This window comes from Mixophyes fleayi, chromosome 3 (genome assembly GCF_038048845.1).
Source record: "Mixophyes fleayi isolate aMixFle1 chromosome 3, aMixFle1.hap1, whole genome shotgun sequence".
Taxonomy (NCBI): Eukaryota; Metazoa; Chordata; class Amphibia; order Anura; family Limnodynastidae; genus Mixophyes; species Mixophyes fleayi.
Genome location: NC_134404.1, coordinates 209,809,287 through 209,827,299, shown reverse-complemented (window position 1 = coordinate 209,827,299; position 18,013 = coordinate 209,809,287). Strand labels below are relative to the sequence as shown.

Below are 18,013 nucleotides of genomic sequence, written 5' to 3'. Positions count from 1 at the left end.
AAGGGGAATGATCAGAGCGGGGAATGGGTGTCTAGCCATAGTGACTGTACACTATGGGTGTGTCAAACTGGAGCGCACGCAGCCACGGCCATAGCAAGCTTTACGGCAGTGGAAGTAGACCTGTCCTTCAACTTTATCTCTTGCTCCAGCTCTGGGGCTAGTCTAAGTTACTCGGCTCCATAAAGTGTTAGATTTTAAAAAAAATGTGTAGGGTCCCACCACTCCTAATGCTATTTACCCTAGTGCTGGCAGGCTAGTGCTGGTTTCCTCCAAAAAGCTGAGGAGCAGTTTGTAAGGGGGAAGTCAGGAAGGATCTTTAGTAAGGGAAAGTATGGGGAGGGCAACTGTCCAGATCAGTTCTACTAACTCACTTGGCAAAAATAGAATGCAAAAATAGAAATATAGATACTGATGTGGAGGAAAAGGTCAAACAGTGGTTTTGTAATCGGATAGCCAGTAGTTCCATATAGTCTGAAATGTAATAGTTTGGTTGTACAATACACTCGTTATAAACTCACAGCGATAAGTTTGCAAGATTCTATTAATTACTGTAGTGAGAGCGGGGAGTCCAGATTGTTTCCATTTAGCAGCTACCACACATTTTGCGGCATTAAAAATGTGTCATATCAGAGCCTCTAGCTCAAGAGTCTCCTCTATGTTCTCTTCCCATTTAAGTACATAGCTATCTCTATCTGGTTTACTGTGTTGATAAAAGCTAGAGTTGATAAGACCATTGGGCTGTAATCTACATTTACAGAACTTCTCTAAGGGGGTGAGCCGATACAGTGATTTTAGCTTCTGGATTGAGTTATACAGATGTCAAATTTACAAGAACTGAAAAAAACAGGTGTGTGGAATATGGAATCCCTGCTGAACTCGGAAAGAACTGCAGAGGGGAAACGTCAGGTTGAAATTTTATATTGTGCTGGAACCAAACCACAAATGATCTGTGATCCCTGAGAGCGGGAAAGTTGGGTCATTTCATAAGGGGGTCATCATCAGAAGATTGCTTATAAACTAGTAAGTACGCATGCCATAGTCCCAAATGTTGAGCGAAAAAAGCACACAGAGGGGGGTAGGGATGGGATGGGGGTCTATCTTTAATGGAGATCACCAGAAGATTATATGGAGAAAGCATAGCTAAAAAAATAGCTTCAATGTCCAGCCAGAATCTTGTATGTCTATGAGAATTAAAAAGTACTGCTTGAATAAAGTAGGTGGCAACAAAGTATTTTTGAATGTCTGGAAATCCCAATCCCCTCTCTGAGGCATTTACCCGACCAGAGAAATCTGACTATTTGCTTCTGAATCATCTTTAGAACAGGGGAAGGGACTTTGATTGTTGATGGGGAGAGTTTGAAATAAATAGAGGAACTTAGGTAAGATGTTCATCTTAACAGTCTTTATTCTCCCCAACCATGACATGTATTGTATCTGCAATCTGTATCTGTAAATAAGATTTCAAGTCAATTTGAGAGTGTTGAAAATGGATTTTCTGAAGCATTACTATAGCGGGGAATGGGTGTCTAGCCATAGTGACTATACAGTAAGGGCGTGTCAAACTGGAGCGCATGCAGCCACGGCTGTAGCAAGCTCTACGGCAGTGGAAGTAAACCTGTCATTCAGCTTTATCTCTTGCTCCAGCTCTGGGGCTAGTCTAAGTTACTCGGCTCCATAAAGTGTTAGATTTAAAAAATGGGGATGGGGAGAGTTTGAAATAAATAGAGGAACTTAGGTAAGATGTAAGATGTTCATCTTAACAGTCTTTATTCTCCCCAACCATGACATGTATTGTATTTGCAATCTGTATCTGTAAATAAGATTTCAAATCAATTTGAGAGTGTTGAAAATGGGTTTTCTGAAGCATTACTATATGCGTTTTGGCATTTCAGATATTGGAGGAGAATTGCGCGTTTCTGAGAGCTGTTGAGGCTGTTAACATTTCTGGAGAGGAGTTTTGATCTCATGGTGGTTTCCAGGAGAGCTTGTGGTGTTGCAATTCAAAAAGATGTAGCTGGAGAGAACGATCCAGAAGGGAAGGGTGTGTGGGACAGGGGTTGGAGGAATTAGGGTGGAGGGAAAGAAGACAACTTGACTGTCAGAGAATGTCTTCCAAGGATGCAAAGCAGTACATCCTGTGTACGTGGGGAAATTGTGGGGTAGTAGCTGAACAGAGAGAACATTACAGGGAGTCCCAATGAAAACAAAAGCAAAACATGTGAGTTTGTAGTGTGAAGTGCAATAAAAGAACATATCAACATATAAAAAACATCTACAAATCAGATTGTAGATTAATGGAACATCAACTAGTGCAAGTAAAACAACTAGCAAAGTAGTGGAAACCAGTACATTAAGGAATAACAGGTCATGGTCACCGATACCTTAGCGCGCAGGGGAACACCCTGATAACCAAGAGAAAACATCCCTAGGATTTTAATGTTTCTCCATGAAACGATAGCACAAGACATACAGTGAATTCCCAATTAACATTCATTTACCTGTTGTTAGTAAGTTATGTCCAGGCATGTGGAAGAACAAAGGCTACCATGATTATATAAAAATCACATTGCGTAGCAAACATACAATGAAGAGACAACTACCATACTTATTGTCAGTGTATGGCCTCTGGCACAGACATAGAAATGTGAAGTCAAACTGTAAACACTGTTCGATGGAAAACAAAAGAGGAAAAGAAAAAAGAAAGAAAAAACAACAGGCACTCTAGCAGGTCAGACATGGCAACCTGCAATGAGAACGAGAGTCAGGAAATGTACATAAGTGTTATGGAGCATGTCCGTTAAGCACTGGTCCAGCTTGCCTTCAGGGGAGAGGGTCTGGAGGTGTCAGGTTGGTGGAGGAGGATGAAAGAGGTTGAGTGAGTCCAACGGTCATGAGGAGAGAGAGACCTTGTTCTGGCATCTTGATCTTAAGAGCTTGGCCTTCACTATGACATCCATAGAGGGAAGGTTTAAAGTTGATTTAGGCCAAAGAGCTCTATGAGCCCGGTTCAGTTGAACATCCTCTGCTGAAGCATCTGGCAGACAGTGGCAAAATAGTTCTTATAAATATTGAAGTTGAAGTTCATTGTCCACGAATTCGGGGACGCTTTGAATACGGATATTATTGTGTCATGTTCTATTTTCCCTATCTTCTAAGTGTTCTTTAAAAGATTCAATTTCCGTGCGAACTGCCATCAATTCTGATTCAACAAATTCCTGGAAGTGGCAGATATCATTGACTTTTTGCTCAAATTTAACAGTTCTGGACCCCAAAGCAGCTAGCTCTGTTTATACAAAGTCTTTGTTTTTTAAAAAAAAAAAAAAAAATTCTTCTTGTATAACAGCCCTGACTTCAGATTGAATTGTTTAAAGTTTAATGATATCTTTTAATTCTGAGGAGATGGTAGTATATTGAGAGCTGCCAGAATCCTCTTGGTCAGAATCAGATGGGTGGGGCGATGACGTAGTGGAGCCTGGTAAATGATCTTCCATTTAAGTTTAGTAAAAATGAGGACAGTTTCAAACTGGGCAGGATTTTTTTTGCCTTTGAGAATATGATTTATAGAGTGGAGTGCAAGACAGTGTAGATGTTAAGGACAGGGAAAGGACTGAAGTTGCTTGTAGGTTTATTGACTGTAGAGGTGCACTCACATGTATTCACAGACTAGCAATAATCAGAAAGTGAGGGAACCTCCCAATGTTACAGCTAGCTAGAGGAGCAAAAAAACATAGTCAGAGGGTGAGCCAAAAGTACAGCAACATGTGGTGATAAGATGTCAGTTGCAGAGTGAGATGGTGTAAGGCTCTTGGTGATAGGGGATTGAATAGTGTCCTGTACTGTGGTAGACACCTGAGCAGTGAGGTATAAAGTGTATAAATATAGGAGATGCTCCACACAGAATCACACTTGGATGGATAGTACACTGTTCAGTACAAAAGGGTAAGCAATAAATACCAAGAGCAGTGCTCTAACAGCAGGTACAGAAAGAGCTGTGCAGGAGTATTTTTTTATTTACAGACTGATCGCAGACAAAGGGTGCTGTGGCAATGTCTTAGGCACTGAGATCACGGTAAAGGCACCAGAGAGATTCAATGCACCAGCAGGAGCACCACGATGGCCGCTGTCGTGAAGGTGATCTGTGGGTGGGGGCACGAGCACAGGACCACAAGCAGGGGGGCCATTGGAAGGCATCCGTTGGCTGTGGAGACCACTGTGGGCAGTAATGGATACCTGGTCTGTCAGGAGCATGTGGCAGTAGAGAAAGCAAACACGTCATTTGCAGAGTGTGTCAGGCCTCAGAGCAGATGTCCATGTTCGTGGCAGTGAGCAAGATGAGCTGGGGCTCAAAAGGGGGCTAGGGAATTCATCATTTCATCATGATCATCATTTATTTATATAGCACCACTAATTCCGCAGGGCTGTACAAGAATACTTGTCACTCACATCAGTCTCTGCCCCATTGGAGCTTATAGTTTAAATTTCCTAACACACACACACACACACACACACACACACACAGATTAGGGTCAATTTGATAGCAGCCAATTCTCCTACCAGTATGCCAGTATGTTTTTGCAGTGTGGGAGGAAACCGGAGCACCCGAAGGGAAACCCACACAAACAAGTGGAGAACATACAAACTCCACACAGATAAGGCCATGGTCAGGAATCAAACTCATGTCCCCAGTGTTAAAAGGCAGAAGTCCTGAGTTCCGTATCAATGTAGTGGACTATAACAGGTTGAGAGAAAACCCAATGGTGTGGGATTTCCTGAATTGTTTGGTTTTAACTTTTATCAACTTTTATCTGTTAAATTACAATTAATACACAGGGGGTATTCATTTTAGTGTTACATTTGAGAAAAAGCCACATTACAAATGTTAGACTATCAAACTGTTGGGCTGTCTCAGAGTCAAGGTAGCTGTAATGGGGGGGAATTCCCACTGCATGGTGTGCTGCTTGTCCCAGAGACCTTGTCACCCTGACTACAGAATACATCCACTCTTCAGGACCAGTAGTATCCACCCTTTCTTTTCTCCCCCTCTAGTCAGAATCTAGTGAGAAGTGTTTAACAACCAAGGGCCTGATTCATTAAGGATCTTAAATGAAGAGGATTCTTATTTCAGTCTCCTGGACAAAACCATGTTACATGACAAGAGGTGCAAATGAGTGTTCTGTTTTGCACATAAGTTAAATACTGCCTGTTTTTTCATGTAGCACACAAATACTTGATAGCTTATTTGTACACTGAAATTTAAAGTTGATATGTGTGTGCTACATGAAAAAACAGGCAGTATTTAACTTATGTGCAGAACAGAACACTCATTTGCACCCCTTGCAATGTAACATGGTTTTGTCCTGGAGACTGAAATAAGAAGCCTCTTCATTTAAGATCCTTAATGAATCAGGCCCCAAGTAACTATTAGCGTTGATATTATTACATGGGGGTGCAAAGTGGGATGTGTCTTTATTTGGGATTGGAGGGCTACATTTTCATTATTAGAGGGGAACCCCAAAAATAAAAGTATATGCATTAAAAAAAAAGTTTTATGGTCACCTGTCCACATAAGATTTGTCAATCCATGGCACAGAATAATGATGTAGAATCCATTTCTGAGATGCTAGCACAAATAAGGTTTTACTTAAGTACTACTGGCTTTTTACCATTGAATATACTATATAAGGTTATGGTGTTGTATAAAAATATATTGTTAAACTTATAGATTTTACATCATACATATTGTCTTGTCATTACAAACACACACTGTTGTGACTTTTACAACTTAATCTCCCAACTAGAAAGCAAGAAAAAAAAAATATCCCCTGCCCTTATCTAAATGTCTAACACCTAAGGCAAATTTAACAGATGGGATCCCCAAAAGGAACCCTTTCCTACAAAAGTATTTACAAGATTACCCAGTGAGTGTCCATAATGTTTCCCAATTGTATTCTCGGGAACCTGTCACTTTGCAAAATTGTTGTGCAATAAGTCAATGACTAATATTGTGAACTGCAAGAGTTGACATTTGTGCTTAAACTAGTCGCTCGGCAGAATAGGGTTCCATTCACCAGTGTACAAGCTAGAATGTATTGTTCCTTAGAGACCTTACAAAAACAGAAGCATATTTAGACAAACACGCTTATTTTGCTTTGTTATCCTGACAATGGCTTTGTTTTTTCTCCAGAGGTAATCTTAACTGTGTCCTCTACTTCCGTGATCTTCATGGACTCACCAGTTTATGAAACTTTTGAGGTTTGTCACCCACATTGCTAATTTGCCTTTACCAAACGGATCTTACTAATTTACCAGTTGGATCCTACTATGATAAATAATGACAAAACAATCAATGAAGATTTAGATAAGGTGATTGGCTGATTTCCAAACTCCCCAGAATTTTAAATACAGTTAATCCAAAATGATTACTTTTCTAAGTCATAGAGTATTAGCCACAATCATATTACAAATCTGCTATAATTCCTAAACATGATCTAGTCTAGTTGAATGGTACATTGATGCAAATTTTTTACATTCTTCCTGGTCCATGAATCTTCCATGCTGGGTATACTTAATAAAGGATACACTCTACGAATAATTCATTGTTTTCCTTATGGACAGAAGACCAGTCAAATCATTATTTTCACACCTTCTCTATTTAAATCCACTCCTTTGGTATAAAGCAACGCTAATGATAAGCTGAAACATATTCTACTATAATATAAGTATTCAAAGCTGGAGACTTTGGTTAATGGGCCCATGACATACAATTAAAGAGTTGTTATAAATACATTGGATGGTTGATGAGTAGTGAAACTATATTATAGAAAGGCCATGCAACGTGCCTAGTATAGCTCAGGAACATAATGGATGGGTTTGCACCGCTTATAGTATATAACTAAGCACTGAACTTGTCAAAATATGGTCATAGACATATTTAATTTGGTAAAACAATATATTTTTTCTGATATTTACTGCCTTATGTTATCTGTGTGTTCTTTAGTAATTAATTAAGCTGTGTATTAGTAGAAATATAAATTACAACATGCAGTTATGAAATGACATTACTAAATTCCTTATTGCACATTACTAACTCGTTATCAAGATTTTGCTGTTATAGAAAAATAATACGTTTTCTCAAGTGTCCTTTCATTTTTAATTTATTAGGTATTTGTTGTAATAACGTTGATGATAATGAACTTCATTAGGCTTTATCTTAGATGTCAAAACATTTCCCCAAAGAGTTCTGTCTTAATTTAGCACTAAGTATACTATTAATCATGATAATGGCAACTCTGTTAGCAGAACCTATAGGAAAGGAAAATTCTGTGGTGATTCAGAATTAATTCTACCTCTAGTGCATCTTCTGGCTATTCAGTAGGATAAGCAGTCAACTGTTTTTAGAAACAATTTCACACATTTATATTTTTTATGGCATATTAACATTATACATAGATAACATAAATAATATAAAATTGGTAAGTAGAAATAAGTAATAAAAAAACTGAGAAAAAATAACAGTATAGACACTTATTCAAAATGTTGCTTATAATCTATTCCACTAAAATATAGGATTATACAGTAACTGTTGCCTATGTGCATTTCTAGAATGCTGCCTGATAAAATGCCCACTTTGAGCTTTAGAGAAATATAGAGATTTAGAGATATGGGTCTGTACATGATAGTTTAAGTGCTACTTAAACATTACTTAAACATAAAACATTTAATCAAATTAGAGAATAATATCCGCTTTCCTGGAAATGTAATGTCATGTCGCAGCTGTGTTTTTCAGGAATTGTAAACACATTACTTTGCTGTACTAAGATTTTATTCTATTTATGGTCAGAAACTGTTCAGTACCACTAGAGTAAATAAAACACTCAGATATAGTTGAACAAAAAAATTTGCAATAAAGGGCATACACTGCAAACATAAATTCTATTTATCCATACTGTATGTTGTTACAATTATTTGGATATTTTGGAAACATTTTTAATGGCAAAGATATAAAAGGCTCTTTAGCAGAAATTATTAATGTGCCCACTGATACCGGACTTAGACATGACAATGCAAACAATAAAATAAATAGCATAAAGATTAAAAAGAAAGTGCAACAAACATAGCTGACCCAGCTGTAAATAATATTATGAAGCCTAAATTCATTTATACTATACATTCTTTTGTAGCGCCCCATGTTTTGGCCATTTTGGAAATTAAAATCTGAGACACCCATGTGACCTGTAGTTTGCTCAAGCCATAAAATCCACCCAAATAGCTTTAGGTCTCAAGTAAGCAACGTGAGTACAACATGTTGGGTGAAAATATGCATTGATGATAATGATGATGATGATATTCAAATTCTACCCATTTTAAATGATTTTCCATACACTTTCCCAGACCTATTCTCAGTATTATGGTCCCATGTTGAATATTAATGACTCACACCCCATGGACTTGCCCCTCTTTAAATAGACTGGGCCAATATTCCTTCTTATTTGTTAATTAAACCTCTGTCCCATAGATATTGAGAAAGTCATTTATAATGCAAAATGTCCAATGCACAATGGAGAATTCCTCTTTGGTGAGATCATGTGCCTCAAATTGCAATGTGTCTATCCATAGGTTGTGTTTCTCCTGCGTTGGTATGGACTGTCATTCTTGGAGGATGTCATTTACTTTCTAGGGCAACCCCAATCCATAAACAATATTTCTGCATCGGGGGAACTCAGTACACAGATTAAGCACTGTGTTTTATTGATCATGTACCGGGAATTGGATCTAACAGTTTAGTCACAGAGCTGGCAACAGAGGCTATCAGTGACAACCTAGTTCCAGTGTCAGCCTGATAACACATTGAGCCTGATGTAGAGTTGGTCACTAAATGGGAGTGAATTACTCTTAAAAAAATAGCATTGAAAAATAGCATTTTTCTCCCATATGGAGAGTTATATGCATATTGAGATGTGCCCACATCAGCAGCATATGCTCCTGGTGTACAATTAGTCATCAACATCAGTGAGTACTTGCACTTGCCCCATATCAGGCTTGAAAGATACAAATCCTAATAGACATATATGCATGTTTCTGCAGGTCTTCTTGAGCCACATTTGCACAAGCATGACTTTACGGTACTTTTCCAACATTAGAACACCCCTTCCTTCCACCATCCCATCTTTCCAGGTGAAGGCGGACGTTAATGCCAGAATCACACAAGTCTGCAAACGAATATATGCATGCACTTACTTTCTGGGCACATGTAGATTGATTTCACCAGCACCACAATGCAGAACCACCATTATTGCAACCCATTTATCAATGTCTGGACAAAATACAATGGACTCTAACAGGACGTAAATAGGGATTAGCAGTTGAGAAGTAGTTAACAAACATGTCCAATTGCATCTTTTTCCTCTCTTAGACATAGATAGTAAATATTTCTAAGTGGGCTCTCTAATTTAAAATTAAGTTTACTGCAAATTGTCACTTGCAAAACTGTAAGGTACTATTGATAGCTCTTTCTTATATAGAAGTAAGACTTGAGGGAAGCTGCTCAAGCAGCACTAAGATTCTTGCAGAAACTTTTTTAAAAATGATTTTATATGTGAAATGCATGCACCTTGCAAGGCACGGGCATACAATAAGGTTCTATAAAATGGTAAATAACTGCCTTTGAATGAAACAATCATGTGTGTTTCCTCATGCATAGTGTCTTCTCTTGTTGCTGTCATTTCTAGAGATGTGAACTAGGGAGGTATTAGGTCCTTAATTCAGGAGAACTGCTGAAGTGTATACTCAGACTTCAGCCTGAGAGATGGGTTCATCTATCATCATAATAAGCTATTACCACTGATAGGTCACAAGTCATTAAAGAGACAGTCAGTCTAATTGGTTCAATTCTGTTAGATTTGGATGTGACTTGAGGAGATCTGGTGTATTTTGCAGGTAATATTTGATCGCACAACAAAATGTTCTTTAAATAATTCATCAGATTATAAATTGGTAACTGTTGTATGTTATACTTCCCAACTTCAGCATTTAATCATCTGTTATTCACTATGGATACCGCAGGCAACTTTCAACAACAAGAAGCCTTAAGCATGTTCTTAGCTTACACTTAAAATATTAACTCTTTTAACAAAAATAAACATTCTTATAAATGGTTTCTAGAAAAAGCATTGATAAAAGGCAAGCTGTTGTGTATAAATAGTGCACCTATTCTAAACAAATATTTAACACCCAGGCAGGTTATCCACCTATACTACACCAAACAAATGTTTGTTTACAAAAATAATTGCTTTTGTTTCTTACATCTTGAGATTTTTTAACAATGGACAAACACCCACCCCTGAAACTTTGGAGGCCCATATTGTCTCAATACAGAAAAAAACAGGATGAAAATAACTGATAACATTATGGTCTAAACTCTCTACAGTTAATGGAAATTTACATTTATTTTTTAAAATCATGGTTAACCCTAATCTCCTCTTCTGCCACACATAACAGATCAAGTTTAAGTGGGATTCATCCTTGCCAAGCGCATAACGATTTAGGCAGATATTATATCGTATTCAGTAAGCCAATTTGTGTAGCCTCGACTTAGGCAATAACAATTTATCTTCCACTCCATGGATTTGCTTAATAGATCACTTTATAATTAATTTACAATTTTAAAAGGCACATGTATGGGGTGCCCATTATCCTTTTTTCTGTTTCCCTGTTTGTAGAACCCCTAACTGCTAAAATTCGACTGTCGCTAGAGGGATCTTGTGAGGAGGTAATTTTACAAGCCAGCTTTCTATATAGCTGGCATCCTCCGAACATTTTTAAACCACATGCTTATACTTAATTTGTTGTTTGGCCTTTTGTGCAGATGTGGTTGATAATTGGATTTTGGAATTAACACTCAAATCCAAAAGCATGAATTTGAGTATACTAACTTAATTTAAGGCCTATTAATCTTTACAATTGAATTATACTTAATATATTGACGAGTACATCTAGTATAGTTTATACTGGATCTTGTGAGTTCATTCTCAGATGATCAATCTGCTGCTCAGACTAATGTACATTTTTTAAATTGCACTATTTGACAAGAGAGAAAACCTTAGGAAATTCAAATCTTTAGTTAAATCTGGAGACAAAGATCAATTAAAATTACAACTTCAAAATTCTGTTGTTCTATGGGGACTACTTGCATTTTTGTTTGTAAATAATAATTAGAGTCTTAGTTGATTGTGATAATGCATATTATGTCCACTAAATTTCTATAGATGTTGATAGAGCATGCCCTGTATAAAGCTAAGGCTAGGTACACACTACAGTGTTTTCAGCAGATTATCGGGCCAATCAGACGATAAACGTCTGATTGGCCTGATATCACATTAGTGTGTACAATGGAACGATGAACGATTATTGTTCCAAAGTACATTAAATCGTTGATCGAGATTTTAAAACTGAACTGAAAATCTCGTTCAACAATGAAACAATGTTTTTGCAATTCTGCAGTGTGTATGCACTCTGCAGAATTGGAACTTCAATTTAGCTGACATCACCTGTCAGCTTCTGTCCAGGGGCGCTGCGAGGGTGTTGTGGCTCAGTCTATACAGGGATATTCTGTAACTAGTCACTGTCCGGCCTCAGTCTATACAGCGATATTCTGTATTCTGTCACTGTCCTGGCTCAGTCTATACAGGGATATCCTGTATCCTTGCACTGTCCTGGCATACACAGACCTGGTAGACCAGGTCACTAACCCATCAGAGGCAGCACGAATTACAAGGTGACATAGAACATTGTGTATCCAGCTCAGTTACAGATCCAGTAATGGGTTACAGAGCAGGTCAATGGGTAAGTGTCTTGGGGTTAACACCATCCATATCTCTCAAATTATTATCCATAGAGAGAATTGCCAGATCCAGAGAGCCCAGTCAGGGGCCCAGAGCCAGTAAGGCGTGTGACCAGAGCCTGCTGCAAACTCACCACAATCCAAGTATACAAATTAGCCCAAATCCAGAAGCCAATTTACAGGCTAGAGCCACACAAGACTGGAGAAGCTGCCTAAACTGATCCAAATTAGGGAGTGTGATCATCCACAGCCTCATGTAAGGATTGTGGTGTACTTTTGTTTAGGGTGATCAAGGGATAGGATGAGCCTTAGAAACAGGGACACAGCAGAGAGTCAGCACACGCTTACTCAGTTGAACATTGAGTGCTCTTTAAATGAGCGTTTTGCGAACTTGCTGCAGCTGTAAAAACCCAGACATTGTGAACATTAATTCCAGTGCCTCTAGTATCCTCTCCTCACATGAGTATAAAGCATGAGTCATATTAGCCATGTATAAGTATAACTTCCCTAAAGTTCTCCTACTGCTGCAGCTAATGGGAATAGAGGTTGTGCAGGATCCATTAACTTGATGTCTGGAGCAGAATTTTGCTTTCGCTACATGTGTGAGCAATTTCTGTCAAGGTTTACCTGAAGAAGTTTCATAGCTGAGGGATGCAAGTCACGCTGCCCTTAACATTTGCAGGTGAGTGAGTCATCTGCATTCTGCCTGTGTGCCCAACATGACCATTACATTATGCACCTTGTAGATTATAACTCAGTGGGTGAATGCTACTGCATTTTGCAAAAGATGCACTGTACCTCTCCATGTGATCAGTGACTGTGCAGCAGGTGAGTGAGTGGTCCCTGCCTGTGTGATGCCAACTCAGGTCCCTCTCTTCCAGAAAACCTAGAACTGTTTTTAACTGTGTGGCCCGGATCCTGCACCATATGCCCCCTGGGCCGTCTTCTTCTATCTGGGCCCCAGGAATCGGGTGCAGTGCTCCTGCTGCAGAGAAGTGCTGAGGTGCTGGGGGCCCTGGGATGATTTACAAAGCTATCATTGCAAGTTCTTCCCCTCATGCCCCTTCATGTTGGGCAGAGAGTTGGGTAATTTTCCCCGTTTTGAAAGGCTGAGACTCTGTCGATGGGCAAATTCTAGGGCAGCTTCAAAGGTTACCGGGGAAGAGAAAAACTGTCTGTTTACCCGAACTGGTTGAGGCGAGTGAGATAATGGCTGCCTACTGCACTTGGCCCAATATGCAGAGGTTAACACACCTGATAATGGTGAGATTCACAAGTTTGTGGTGTTGGGCACAGTGCTTCTGGGAGTAAATGGAATTAAAGACAGAATGGGATAGAGACATGTGGAGGAGAGGGTGAATAATTTTGCACATTATTACTACTCCTGTTTCAGAGTTGGGTGCAGTCAGGGGTGAGGGGGAGCTATATATAAGAGTACAGTATTTGGAATTCTGTAGAATTTGTTGCACATAATCTACGCTGGTTCTGGAGAACCTTGCCCTCAGTACTAGAGTGTGTTTACCTGATAGGGGTAGATTACCCCCAATCCTATCATAGATCAATACTGTCTACAGCCCGGAGCAGAGGAGTGTGATTCCCATTAGATCTGAATGTAATCTTTTACAACGGGTATAGTGTGAACACATAAATTGGCATGCTGATATGGCCTTTTTTTATCTCTGTCATCTGTAAAATCATTAAAAATGTCATATCGGGCAAAATTTTCTATAGTGTGTACCCAGCCTAATATCCCATCTACTGTGTATTCTATGGGGGTGTGGGATCGATGCAATTTATTTCTCTCTTAAAATCCAAATAACCATTTGACAATCCCTTTTTTCCCTAAAGGCCATTATTATTAATTGAACCCCTGGTCTCCCAGATTAGAACCATTCCCAGCATTCAGGGCATGCAGGTGTCGAGCACCCACTCCAAGATTTTACTCTTCGCATATGACACTCTTCTTTCATTAACCCAACCAACGATCTCCCTCCCCAATCTCAACAACACATTCTAGGTCTACAGTGTCATCTCTGGATACAAAATAAACTATACTAAATCAGAGGCCATGCTGCTTCATGTCTTCCCCTCAGGAAGCTGACCTTCAGAGGAGTAACTTTAGCTTCAGATGGCAGACCAAGAAGATCAAATACCTGGCAATCTTTCTCAGCTCTCGCTATGATCTTCTCATAAGCAAAAAAGTCCTGCCCCTCTTCTTCAGTATGCAATCCGACCTTGCCTTCTGGAAACGTCTTATCATCTCCTGGCTGGGCAGGATAATATCTGTCAAAATGAATATCCTTCACAAATGGTTATACCTCTTCCAAACATTATAAGTAGCTGTCCCTGCTTCACTGCTTGCCAACATCCAAAAAGTCATCACCCGTTTCATCTGAAATCACAGACCGCCAAGGATTTCAGACAATATCTTGAAACATTCAATCCCTGAAGGCAACAGAGGTCTCCCAGATGTAAAGTTATATTTATTGGCCTTTCATCTGTCCCAAATTATTGCCTCATATGCCCCCCAAGGCTCCACCTCATGGCTTGACATAGAATCGGCCTACATCATCCTGACTGACCTTGTCCCCCTGTAGGGTTTATCCCCTGTTCACCTCCCCCTTCTCCAAATTGCTTTTAACCCTCAAATTCAACACTACACTCTGGGACTCTCACTGCTTTAAGCAGAAACTCTCCTTGGTGATATCTCACCTGACCTCCATTTGGCACAACCCTGTGTCCCCTCCCGGGTTCTCAGCTACAAGATACTGTCTCTGAACTTGAGCAGGCTCTAAATTCCTGGTGGGTTTCTCCAAGTAACACCATAGGATCCCATTAGCGGAGCTTCAACACATCTCCCCATCCCAGACACTTAGTCCATATGAATTCTTCCAAATTAACCATTTCCTGTATTCCCTGCCATCCACATATGTCCTATGAGACCTCATAACCCTTTGAAACTCATTGAAAACGACACCCCTTAGCCAAAGGTATGATCTCTCAACTCTATAGTATCCCTCTTGCTACTGCCCTTCCTTCTCCAAATCCCCATGAGGATGACTGGGAGAAGGACCTTTGCACACCCCCACCCCAGATGATGAAGCTTGGAAGGACATAAGCCTGGGAATTGCGAAAAGCTCCATATCAACTAAACTCAAAGAGACTTCATAAAAACTTTATTACCGCTGGTACTACACTTCCACTCAACTCCATAGCATGTTTCTATCCTGCTCACCCGACGCAGGTGGGGCTGTGGTCACAGGGGCACAATGCTCCATATGTGGTGGACTTGCCCAATTACCGCCCCCTTCTGGGAATTGGTCCATTGCTTCTTAAATTCTCTATTGGAGCCTCCCATTCCAAGAGACCCCTGGGTATGCTTATTGTGTTACCCTCCCAAGGACCTAGACAAATTTTACAAGAAATTGACTGTTCACATATTGATGGCCGCCAAGTCCATCATTACTCTCAACTAGAAGAACATTCCCAGCCCCCTTCTCTCTTGGCCATAAAAAAAGCAGGTTTGGCATGTAGCTGCTATGGAAGAGATTACTTATTACCTTCATGACTCACGTCAGGAGCTACGCCTTTAACCAAGTCTGAGCCCCATGGCTGTACGCGGAACGCACCTTCCCTTCCCGGGCCCATCACTTCCCCCATATTGACTCATGTGCAGTGAATGTAGCTCCCCTTACCATACACTCCCCTGCTCCTCTAGGCTCTATCAATTCTCTTTGTCCTCCAAGTACATGCTCTACCCAACTTTGTGGTCCATTTTCTGTTTTCCATTGCAGCTTTTGAGGCCCTGGCTATACAATATTCACACCCTGTTGCTTGAACAAGAGTGAGGAGCTAAAGGCAGAATTACTTTAAAAAGAATGTTTGCGATAAGACTTAGAAATGTCATAGGTTGGTGCACTACAGTCTGCCAAATCTGTATATATTGTATCAATCAGTACTAATGCTTTACCACTGACATATTGTAAATACATTTTTTTATTGAATAGTAAACATAGTTACTATAAAGATGCTTTTCATTTTTCTTCCACAGGAGACACTGATATAGTACATCATTTCTAATCCAGTATGAAATATAAAAACAGCAAATCTCTAACAATACTAAGCTAAAGGATTGCTGCAGTTTATAACTTAGATACATGCCTCCAAGTTATCTGTAATAACATTTATAATTTCTCTCCTAAGTACACGCAGGAATATTCTCATTCCTGTTACTGAACATTTTAGCCCTAGACACAGGCAGAGTACACCTTTAAGAACCAGGAGCACATGAGTGGAAGGGAATCAAAGTAAATGCAGTGTGACATGCAGTGTGACATTTTCTTGTGGAATCTCACAGTGAACGGGATTTTCTGTGATGCCTCTGAGCAGGGAAATTAGCAATTATAATATAGTTCTCTCCGGACACTGATTTTCAGAGAAAGATTTTGTGAGGAACAGTACTGATGTCAGTAGCATGTTTAAAAAACTGGTGTGTTATGTATGACACTAAGCTATCATCCACCCTGTTTTTGTATTTATTCATAAAATAGAGACAAATCTAAGGATGTGTTTTATTTAGCCAGCCAATGATGCATCATAACCTGAAATCCCATTTCCTTGGAAAAAAAGGTGTATATGTACCTCTCAAATTGCATAATTTGTAGGTTAATGGTTTCACGTGCTTTATTTTTTCCCATTTCTAGTGATGAATCCAGATGTTCCCATATACTATATAAATATTTACCAACTTCAGTATTTCAAGATAACATATTGACAGTACTTAAATGTTTAGTAAACCGAACAAAAATTCTGTGAATGAAAAAAAGAGAGGACATCTAGAAAATGTCCATCAGAAAATAAAGCAGGCAGGGCTTCATTGATTGCAATGACTTTGCTAATCCTTGTGTTGTAAAGCGCCCATTTACTTGTAATTACTTAACACAGTGACTATTTCATGTGTCATATTACAGAAGTCTGCAATTTAAGAAACCAAACGTGAAACTAATTACTTTTCCACTAAGAAAAGAGATTACATTTTGCAGCATTAAATCTCCCCCTTAGAAGCTAAGTACCAGTGTTAGTCGTCTTTATATATCACATTTCTGTGCCTCTAATCTTCTTTCTCGAAGAGGCAGTAAAGCAGAGGCAAATTTAAACACGTCTAAATAGTAAATACACCTAGACTTTCAATAAACCATTTTCATACAAATGATGCTTTACAGAGACAATTTGACTTATATTACATGTAACTTATTTTACAAATGTATAAACTAAATTATCTACGTTCCTAATAATGCCAACATGGGACTGAATTATATCTGTGGAGCATATAAATAATGGACTATTTCAAATAATGGACTACTTTATATGATACCCAAGATAGCAGTTTTACGTCACATTTGATTATTGCTGAATCCCAGCTAGCATTTTATCTAACAGCATGAGGTCCAATGTGTATTATAGTCTTATAGAGGGCCTAGATACAAATGGAACACATTTTACTTAGCATATTGTCAGGTGCCTCCAAGGTGTAGAAGATGCTCTGTATTAACCCTACCTGCTTAATAGTAAACCTAGTTTAGAGACAAGCAATGTGATCAATGCACCATTTATGCAATTAAAACGACCCGAATCTGTAGTCTGTGTCCAAATTTACAGATGCTACTAAACTTTTTTAAGTAAATGTTGCAAAAAAAGGTTTCTCCTCACTGCAATATACAATTTATAGTTTATAGTATTCTTATATCTCATCATTCATTATTGCTCTTCGTAGCTTACTGTAGGGGTAGTAAACAAAACAAGTGCTGTACTTTCAATTAGTGGTAAAGAGCAGTGATGACGTGTAACAAGTTCAATGCACGTCAAGTTTCACCAAATAGTAGCAGTAAAAGATGGCTGTTGCTATGGAGACCCTGCGTAGAAAAGCCTCTTACTAATTTAGAATGTGTGTACACAGTACAGCTTCAGCAGCTGAACAGCATGGTGGGAAATATAGAAAATCATCAATGAAAATAAGAGTAAGTATAATAGGCCTAGCTTTAGTCTTGATATTTTCCCTGCTGCAGGGGGCACTTGGAAGGGGTATGACTTCCAATAGTCTCTTAGATATTCTAAGAAGATAATTATTTTACAGCATCTTTTTTCTGTTCTGACTGCTTTAACCAATCCATTTGT

General features: G+C 39.1%; 1 protein-coding gene across 4 annotated transcripts in view; it reads right to left on the bottom strand.

Moving 5' to 3' along the window:
* Window positions 1-18,013, bottom strand: part of LAMA2 (laminin subunit alpha 2) — a 711,555-nt gene that overhangs the window by 373,597 nt on the left and 319,945 nt on the right. The gene's annotated exons all lie outside the window — the stretch shown is intronic.